Genomic DNA, 7,972 nt, shown 5'->3' on the forward strand with positions numbered 1-7,972 from the left:
AAGCTATGAAGGAGAATGGAACCAAGCTTTCTCACTAGCTAGATCAGTGTAGCTGTGATGGCCTTTCTAGCCACTCACATTTTCTGGGCTTTTGTTTTTTCTTCTTTAGAGCAAACATTCTCATCCATCACATATCCTCACTATGATTACTGTGGGTCATCCCATTTCAAAGGTGATATTTGCCTAGCAAGGGTAGCTTACTTTGACAGATTCCTGAATAATTCACAGGTTTATACTAGTAACTCCTCAGCTGAGAAGAAAGTGGTGATTCCCAAAGTATAAAAAGTTAATAAAGTGAAAGCCAAAGGTTGATGGTAAGTGAAATAATTTAGAGACTGCCATTTCAAACCAAAATTTGGAAATAGGGGAAACCATCAGAGCTGCTAGTTACTGGCACCTACCTTGCAGGGTTGTTGTGAACATTAAATGAGATGCTGCACATAAAATCTTTGAAAACCTGAGTGCTTTGAATAGAGTTATAGATGTACAGAGTTGCTTGGGGTCAGAAAGCAACCTGTACCTATTGTCACACAGTTATTTCCTTTCAGGTCTTCCTGACTTGAAGGCCAGACCTCTCTCCGCTAAACCCCATTACTTCTATTATGCATTTGAACAATATATGTGTAATCTAGGTTTCTGGCATGCCCAGTTCTAGCATGGAGCCTGCCTTATACCCTACACATTGGGTAGGGGTGGCCTCCTTGGATTAGCTGCCTATGTCTTTAAAAGTGGTGAGACAGAGCAGTTCATTCTCTTTTCCATAACTCTCTGCCCCTTTTTTTGGACTGTGCTTTTCCCCCTTATCCTCCTTCTGCTGCATAATTTTCAGCAATCTTCTGTAATAGTGTGTGCTCTATGAATTGAACCAATGAGAGGGAAAGGTCTCTCTTTCCCTTACGCCTTCTCTTTTATCAGGGGTTATTTGTTTCTATTCGGTGTTGTTTATCCTCAGTTTCAGATGCCAGAGGTCATCCTGATTAACCAGGGGTTTGAATATGGCAACCTTGAAGCCATGATTGCAGGCAGGATGAACCAGCTGTCCAGCCCCAGCATGAAAGCCCTCAGAAGCCAGGGTGCCTGGGACTTGAGTCTGAGGGGAGTTTTAGACTTGGAACTAGCACTTTGCTCATTGAGAATGAGCTAAACTATGTACCTAAACCCCTTCTACTCTCCAGAGACTGAGGCAGTGAAAGGGAGTGGGGAGGATTATGCTTCCTGGGTGTTAGGGGAGTAAGTTTGTATATTTGTGATTATACCTTTGGAAGTAAATATTCCTTTCCAAAAGCTCCTGTGTTGCATATACTACTGACCTTTGATATTTTGCTATCACTAAACTCCTTCTAAATAATGGGTTAACCAAGAATTCACTTGAAAGTGAGAGACAAATAATATTGGAACCAAGAGACCTGAGTCAAAGTCTTAGCTCTGTCAAAATAACTGTGTTTACTGGGACACTATAGAACAAATCAGAAAATGTCAGAGCTGGAAGGGCACTTTGGACCATCCAGTTTAGTCTCCCCCTAATATCATTAAAGTAACCAAACCCTGAGAGGCTGTTTCTTGCATAGGATCCCACAGCTGGTAACCAGCAGAGTGAGGATTTGAATGCTACCCTTTGGCCCAAGGTGAAAGTTCTTTCTCCCCTACCATATTGCCTTCATAATAACATCACTAGGTTTAAGTATCCTCATCAGGAAATGGAATGGTGTTGAACTAAATAATCTCTAATACTAAGGTTCTTGGATTTTCTGATCCTGTGGCAACAGTGGAAATAAAAAATGAAACACAGATTACCTTTAGAATGAATGGAATGATGCATTGTGGTGGGGATCAGGAGTGATACTCAAGCAATAAGCAATGCAGTATTGTGTATTTACCATTATTATCATAGCCTGGGAAAAATACAAATCCTGGACATTTTTATGGATGATTTCTCCTTCTAAAAGCTTCTTTTTAGACAGTGACTTAGAAAATTCAGTTGGATTCAGCAAGGTCTTATGAAGTACTTTCTATGCTTGCTATGGACCTCAGGTATACAAAGAAAAATGAAACAGTCTTTGACTTCAAAGAGCTTGCCCACTACCTTTGGGAGAGGTGTGGAGGGGAGGAGGAAGAACCGATGAACATTTAAGTAATTATAAAACAAATGGAATGCAAAGTAATTTGGGAGAGGTTGGAGCACTAACAGCAGGGCGGGGTGTGGCTAGGGGAGGATCAAGAAAAGCCTCATGTAAGTATAGCATTTGAGCTGATCTTGAAGGCATCTAGGGCTTTCAAGAGGAAGAGGTCAGGAGGGAGAGCATTCCAAGACCTGAGAGATGCAGTATGGTGCCAAGCAAACATTTTGCCTAGAATACGAAAACATGAGAGAGAGTCATTGTAACTGTGACTGGTGACTGTAATCTGAAAGGCTAGCCTGGAGTCAGATTTTGAAAGACTTTGAATGCCTGCAGATGAGCTGGTCTTTTATCCTGGAGGCAATAGGAACTGTCGGATGTTTCTGATCAGGACGGTGACTTGGTCAGAATTGTGCTTTAGAAATATCAAACTGGTGGTTTGGTGGAGACTTTAAAAGCAGGGAATCTAATTAGGAGGCCCTGGTAATAGTTGCAGAGAGGTGAAGAGAGCTCGTGGGTGAGTGTGGCTATGTGCTTTGAAAGAAGCGAATGGATGTGGGAGATGGTGTAGAATAAGAATCAGTAAGACTTAGAAACTGGATAGAAGGGAATGGTCCAAGCTGTGAAGGACATGAGGATCTGAGGATGGTTTTAACTTTGTGAACGTTGGTGATCAGAAGGATGAGTGAGACCCTCGACATAAAGGGACAAATTAGAAAGAGGGGTGAATTTTGGGGAAAATGATGAATTTTGTTTTGGATAGGATCAGTTTTCAATGTCTACAGGATCTCCACGTGAAGATGTTTATTCAAAAGCTAAGGCGGGGGTCTCTGGCTTATTGTGGATTTGGGAACACTACAGAGACCAGATTAGATGGTCTAAAGTGCCCTTCCAGTTCTGACATTTTGTGATTTATTCTATGTAGTGTCCCAGCAAACATGGTTATTTTGACAGGGCAAAGACTTTGACTCAGGTCTCTTGATTTTATTATGTTACATTATATTACTTGTCTCTCACCTTCAAATGAACATTTAACCCATTACTTAGTAGGAGTTTGGTGCCAGTAAACTAATTAAAGGTTAGTAGTATATGTAACACAGGAGCTTTTGCAAAGGAATATTTACTTCTAAAGATATAATCACGAATATACAAACTTACTCCCCCAACACCCAGGAAGCATAATTCTCCCTCCTCCCTCTTTGTACCACCTCAGCCTCTGGAGAAGAGAAGGAGTTTAAATACATAGTTTTAGTCAACCTGGAAAGTGTGACTTCAGTCAATAGTTGGTCAACAAACATTTTAAAGTGCTTATTATATGCCAAGTACTGTGCTAAGTGCTGGGGATACAAAAAGATACAAAAGACAGTCCCTGACCTCAAGAAGATTATAATCTAATGAGTGGGGGGAGAATAACAAGCAAACAAAAATGTACAAACAAGCAATGTACAGGATAAAAAGGAAGTAAATAAGAATCAAAAGGGGTGGAGAAAGGCTTCTTGTAGAAGATGAAATTTTAGTTGAGACTTAAAGGAAATCTAGAGAAGCCAGTTGGTGGAGATGAGGAGGGAGGACATTTCAGGCATGGGGGACAGTCAGAGAAAATGCCCAGAACCAAGAGAAGGGTATCTTGTTCTTGGATCAGGCAGGGGGTGGGTCCAAGTGGCAGGAATTAAGGTATAAGAAGACTGGAAAGTTTGTGAAGGGCTTTGAATGACAAGCAGGATTTTGTGTTTAATCCTGAAGGCAATAGAGAGCCACTGGAATTTATGGAGTAGGGTGGTGACATGGTCAGACCTGCACTTTAGGAAAATCACTTTGATGGCTGAATGAAAGATGGATTGGACTTTGGGAGAGACCAAGGTATGAAGTAATGAAGGTTTGTATCAGTATGGTTGGCAATGTCTGTCATTATACAAAGGTGAGGTACTGAAAATTTCTGAACTTCAGTTTCTGCATCAATAAAATGGATATAATAATTCATGTACTGTTCACCTCACAGAATTTAAAAATTATGATGATGATGATGATGATGATTATTAGCAGTAGTATTCCACCATTGCTCAGTAACATCTCCTCCTTTGATTTTTATTTAATCTTTTTTTTTATCCAGTTAAGATTCTTAGAGGTAGCTAGGTAGCTCAGTGGATAGAGTGCTGGTCCTGAAGTCAGGAAGACCCCAGTTCAAATCCAGCCTCAGACACTTATTAGTTGTGTGACTCTTGGCAAGTCATTTAACCTCTGTTTGCTTTGTCCACCTCCAGAGTTTGGTCTGAGAAAGACAAACCAAATTAGGTTGTATGCATGCTTTTATTTCTCTTAAGCTGGCAGCATGCATGCAGAGCTACAGTTGGAACTGAGCTCACATGAAAGGGTTAAGTGAAGGGGATTGTAAAACCATAAAGCAAGGAAGTGCTGCTGACTCAGGTTGTCTGACTTTTTGTCAGGCAAGATTACAATTTCCATAAAGCAAGGAAGTGCCCTTGACTCAAGATGTTTGTGCAAGCTTAATCTGCTCTCGTGGTTCCTGATGTAGTAGAAAGATTTTGGTTTACTCAGAGGATTGTTGGTATGTCAGGGCTCAAATTGTCCTCTCCAATTGGCCAATCCAGGTTTTCAGCCTTCCTTCGGTGATGAGGGGCTCAAGTGGGTCTCACATTCCCTCTATTGGTCAAAGGGATGCCAAAGGCACTACTTGCAGACCGAGGGAAGGTATGGGGAAAATCATACTCTTCCTCAGAGAGCAGGAAGGGGAGTTCTAGCAGCCCTTCCTTATTTGACCAGGGTGTTGCTCTACTTCCACAACCTCCTGGGTCTGGGGTGGGTCCTATAGACTGAGGGGGAATGACCACAGACAGCATTACTTTACTTGCCAAGGTAGGGGTGCGTTTGTGAGCCAAAGCCAACTCCATTTGGGCCCCAAGTAAGATAAAAGTGAGGACAGTAAGTACCTCAGTGGCAGAAAGAAGGAGGGATCTGATTAAACTGACCACTCTGGGGGAAAGGGAATTGAACATAGCATACCACTGAGTCCCTGTGATCTGCTTCCTCAACTAGGTGGCATGAGTGCAAAATGCATTTATGTTATCCTCTATCTGTTGGGATTCATTAACATAAAAACAGCATTCCTCATTAAGGAAGATGCAGACTGGGCTGTGGGGACTGCATCCAATGCCCACCTGTTTTGCAAGACCATTCTAGCCAGGGAACTGATTTCCCCCTTTAGATCTCCCACCACTCCTGCTCATTCATGATCATTCTTGTCAGTTACCTGCCAGGACAGATTTCCTTATTTCCAGAAATAAGACCTGTCCCTGTAGTGGCCAAGATACTGCCTCCTGTGACGAAGGGAAGGGCACAACTGGAGGGTGGGATTCAGTGGTGATAAGGCCTTGGAGTGGTAGAGGTATCAGGGTAGTACTTGGAATATACAGGAGATCAGGCACAGCATGAACAATGGTGTACTGCCCCATCCACCAGGGAGGAAGGATCTGATAAAGGGATGTGCCACACAGGAAGAACATTCCCAGTGACAATGATAGGGTAAAGGAAAATGTAAGGGAATCCAGAGACCTGTTGAAACTAACCTGGCACCATAGGCCATAAAAGGAGCCCAAGGTAGAAGAATGAGAAGCAGAGTGAAAGAAAATAATAGAGCCAAGCAAACCAAAACCAAAGCTAGGGCAGCCAGGAGATATGGGCAGATGGTTTATGGTATGTAAGGATCTGGAAATAGGAGCTTAAGTGGAGAGGGACCCCTTCCTCTCTCAGGCCTGGTCCAGATTCTTGGGGGAGCCATCTGCTTCAGATGTCATCTTCTTCAGGCCCTTATACAGCTGAAGGGCAAGGCCTCCAATGGATTCAGATGTCCACTCAGAGAGGGGGATGATCCAGGAGTTCACACCCACAAATTTGGCTGCTGTGGGAGGTCAGAATGGTAGGGGCCCTTAGAAGACAGGTGGTTGACAATGGAGAGAAAACTCCTTGCATCAATTTTTAGATCTGAGTTTCTGGTCAGCATAACATAGGTTCTTGGTTAAAAGTACATAGAAATGGTCCAATTTCCCAGCCATGCAGGGCTAGGTTCAAACAATGCAATAAAGTTTTTCTCACAATTTCCATAATTGCATGATTACATTGCCAAGTACAGTTCAAACTGCTTAGAGGACTCACAATGGACTAATTCTGAGAAGGGGGATTTACATGTCATAAAGGTAACCAATACAACTTAAACATAAACCACGCAAATAAATACAGTCATTATCACCAATGTTAATTAACATCAAGTCTCCTTGTATTCCTGTAACTGATTCTCAAGGTCCATTTAATCAGTACTTTTTGAGTCCCAGATGTCTCACATAATTATGTGGTCCTTGGGTATCTTTTCTTGGACAATAGGCTTCATTCTCAGGGTACCTCTAAAAAGGGTCCTGCTTCTCTGGTTCCAAATCTAGAGGTTCCTAGATACTTCTGACTTAGTATAATTTAATATAATCACTCAAATTTGGTTCTCCAATTTTGAAACTTCTGAGAATTTCAGTTTGTATACCATTTGCTATTTCTCTCCTTACCTAAATCATAAACCTGATATAAGAATCTTTTAAAGATTGGAGGGTTTGCTTTTGTCTCATGTCTTTGCTAGTGGTGCCATGGGTCATCAGCAGCTCTACTGGAGATACCCTTGAAAATTCAGCCAGGGCTCTTGGTTGTGCCACATCTGTTCGAGCCAGCATGGCCTGATCCGCAAGTACCACCTGAACATGTGCCACCAATGCTTCTGGCAGTGTTCGAAAGACATGGGCTTCATCAAGTTGGACTAAGTTATATTTATGGATCTCGCTTCAGTGATTATACTGACCATCAGTGATTACCATTTTACTGGACCCTAGACAACCTAAAGATGGATCGTGATGTTCATGCTATGCCAATTTGCATATATAATTAAAAAAAGTCATCCTCAGATATTAAAATGTAGTGTGAACTTATTAACCCATCAACAAATTATGTGGAAATACAAAAAAAAAGGCATTGAATCATATCTATCCCTAAGTGTTTAATGCAGTAGAAACAAATGAAGCATAGAAAATGAATGTCCAGTTCTAGTTCTGTTTCAGGTTATTTATACCTTTGATTTTTCTCCCTGTCAGATCTGAGAGGTCTTCAGAGGTCCTTTTAATTGATAGCTGAACAACAATTCCCTCTAACACATACGTGGTTATCCAGCTTTTGCTTGAAAGCATCTGGTTAAGAAGGTAATTACAATCTCCCAGGATCAATCATTTCCTTCCCTAGTTGTATTTCTGATTATCATAAAGACAGGCAACTAAACAGTTAAAGATAACCCTAAGATTGCTTGCTGGATGACTAGAATGAGAGTACTTTTTTGTGGCAGAGTACATTGGAGCCAGGAAGACCTGAATTTTCAAGTTCTATTTTTTTTCTTAAGTATATTTATTTCTAAAATTAAAATAGTACACTTAGAAAAAAATTTGAGGGTTCAACCATAAAATGAATTCTTCCGCCTTTGAAAATTATCAGATAACTTTAATAATGGGGAGATAATTTCACTTTCTTTACCATTATCCATACAATTTATGCATAAAATCTAATTTTGAGAACTTATTACCAAAACATGCTCAAAGCCTAAATTTCTATGATTGATAAGTTTCGGAAGCCAGTCATATACATGTGTATATAGAGAAAATGGTCAAATCCTATTGCTTTTCTCAAAATTTACTATTCCATTTAATTAGAAAACTATCACATTGCATATTTGTCTTGTTACTTTGTCTAATCATTTCCCTCTTAGGATGATATCATCCTATATTATTATTTGACCACAAATATAGATTAAAATT

At 40.8% G+C, this 7,972-nt stretch overlaps 1 pseudogene; it reads left to right on the forward strand.

Annotated features, from left to right (window-relative positions):
- Window positions 1-6,763: 6,763 nt before the first annotated feature.
- LOC110204440 (small ribosomal subunit protein uS14 pseudogene) lies at window positions 6,764-6,934 on the forward strand (annotated as a pseudogene).
- The last annotated feature ends 1,038 nt before the right edge of the window (window positions 6,935-7,972 follow it).

This window comes from Phascolarctos cinereus, unplaced genomic scaffold (genome assembly GCF_003287225.1).
Source record: "Phascolarctos cinereus isolate Bilbo 61053 unplaced genomic scaffold, phaCin_HiC Scaffold_398;HRSCAF=1007, whole genome shotgun sequence".
Taxonomy (NCBI): Eukaryota; Metazoa; Chordata; class Mammalia; order Diprotodontia; family Phascolarctidae; genus Phascolarctos; species Phascolarctos cinereus.